Genomic DNA, 2,500 nt, shown 5'->3' on the forward strand with positions numbered 1-2,500 from the left:
AAGGCCGTCCCATGGCGTCCCGTGCTGTCCCATTTTGTCCCGAGCCTTACTAAGGCCGTCCCATGCGCGTCCCGTGCCGTCCGAGCCTTACCAAGGCCGACCCATGCCTTACCAAGGTCGTCCCATCGATCTCGGAGAAAGTACATCATAACATCGGAATACACCCCGACATCGATATCGGAGAAAGTACATCATCATAACATCGGATCGGATGCGTATCCGTCCAAGTGCCATCGACACTTCGAGAAGTTCGGACCTAGCTTCCTAGCATGTTGATGCGTCGGTGCTAATGGGGACATAAAGATCCCACGACGTTCCGAACGGAAGTAGCCGAAGTGTTCCGTGCGTGTGAACTCCATTGTCCCATGTGCCGGCTCTTGACTCCTAAGATGTCCCATGTGAAGGCCCTTCATGGCTAAGAATGTCCCGTGCAGCGTCCCTTGATGATCCCCATAAGGTGTCCCATGTGCGTCCCATGCCGTGCCCAGCCTTACCAAGGCCGTCCCATGCTGTCCCATGCGCGTCCCGTGCCGTCCAAGCCTCACCAAGGCCGTCCCAGGCCATCCCGAGCCTTAGCAAGGCCGTCCCGTGCTGTCCCATGCCGTCCCGAGCCTCACCGAGGCCGTCCCGTGCCTCACCAAGGCCGTCCCGAGCCTTACCAAGGCCGTCCCGTGCTGTCCCATGCCGTCCCGAGCCTCACCAAGGCCGTCCCGTGCTGTCCCATGCCGTCCCGAGCCTCACCAAGGCCGTCCCGTGCTGTTCCATGCCGTCCCGAGCCTTACCAAGGCCGTCCGATGCGCGTCCCGTGCTGTCCCATCCGTCCCGAGCCTTAGCAAGGCCGTCCCATGCGCGTCCCATGCCGTCCCGAGCCTTAGCAAGGCCGTCCCATGCGCGTCCGATGGGATTCCCGAGCTTTACCAAGGGCGTCCCGTGCTGTCCCATGCCGTCCCGAGCCATAGGGACGCTGTCCCGTGCGCGTCCCGTGCTGTCCCATGCGCGTCCCCTGCTTTGGCTCGGCTGGCCCGTGCATTCTATGGGGTCGTGGGACATTTCGAAATCCACCCGGGCCATTTCGACTCTCTCTTCATTTATACTATTGAGGTATTATTTATGAATTATTGGAGAAAAGAAACGGAAGAAAATATTTTTTTTTCTATTTTTTATGAATTTTCCGGTGTTTATTCACTTAAAAATTCATAGAAAAATAAATATTTATCGGAATCGCTATTATAATATATCAAAAAATTCCTTGCGAAAAGGCCTTTCCAACGAGTATAAGTTTGCTGGATTCCGACGAGTAACGAAGGAGTAAAGGCCCAGTATGCTTGGTTAAAAAATTGATGTTTCCTTGTGAAAATAGGCAAAACAATAACTTTGCACTATAAGGGGGAGGGTTGAGCTCCTTCCCCAGAGCGTGCACAGCACTTGTGCTGGCACGTTCCCTAGTGCTCGCCAAGCACCATAGGGCATCCAAAGGGCAAAGCCGAGCCTACTACATGATGGGAAGCTTCTAATATGTCGGAATACGAAGAGATTTCGTGCGACCCGAAGCTCGGCTCGGGCGTCCCGGCCTGTCCCGAGCTGTGCCGAGCGCGTCCCAGGCCGTCCCGAGCCAAGTCTCGGGCGTCCCAGGCCGTCCCGAGCCAAGTCTCGGGCGTCCCAGGCCGTCCCGAGCCAAGTCTCGGGCGTCCCAGGCCGGCCCGAGCAAAGTCTCGGACGTCTCAGGCCGTCCCGAGCTGTGTCGAGGCCGTCCCAGGGCGTCCCGAGCTGTAGCGAGGGCGTCCCAGGCCGTCCCGAGCCACGTCCCGGGCGTCCCAGGCCGTCCCGAGCCAAGTCTCGGACGTCCCAGGCCGTCCCGAGCAAAGTCTCGGACGTCCCAGGCCGTCCCGAGCAAAGTCTCGGGCGTCCCAGGCCGTCCCGAGCTGTGCCGAGGCCGTCCCAGGCCGTCCCGAGCAAAGTCTCGGGCGTCCCAGGCCGTCCCGAGCTGTGGCAAGGGCGTCCCAGGCCGTCCCGAGCTGTGGCAAGGGCGTCCCAGGCCGTCCCGAGCCTAGTCTCGGGCGTCCCAGGCCGTCCCGAGCTATTGCGAGGGCGTCCCAGGCCGTCCCGAGCCAAGTCTCGGGCGTACCTGGCCGTCCCGAGCTGTAGCGAGGGCGTCCCATGCCGTCCCGGGCTGTCCCATGCGCGTCCCGTGCCTCGGCCCTTCCAAGTGGTGCTTCGTCGGACATCTCGATATCCACTCGAGCATTTTCGACCTTTCTCCATATGTGGGTGTGTGTGGGTATTTATCAGGAATATTGGAGAAAGAATCGGGAAAAAAATATTTTTTTTCTATTTTTTTTGAATTTTTAATTGTTTATTCACTTAAAAATTCATAAAAAAATAAATATTTATCGGAATCGCTATTATTATATATCAAAAGAATCCTTGTGAAAAGACCTTTCCAACGAATGCAAGTTTGTTGGATTTGGACGAGTAACGAAGGAGCAAAGGCCGAGTATGC

This window comes from Eschscholzia californica, unplaced genomic scaffold (assembly GCF_041429995.1).
Source record: "Eschscholzia californica isolate CP2 unplaced genomic scaffold, dmEscCali1.0.p SCAF_38, whole genome shotgun sequence".
NCBI lineage: Eukaryota > Viridiplantae > Streptophyta > Magnoliopsida > Ranunculales > Papaveraceae > Eschscholzia > Eschscholzia californica.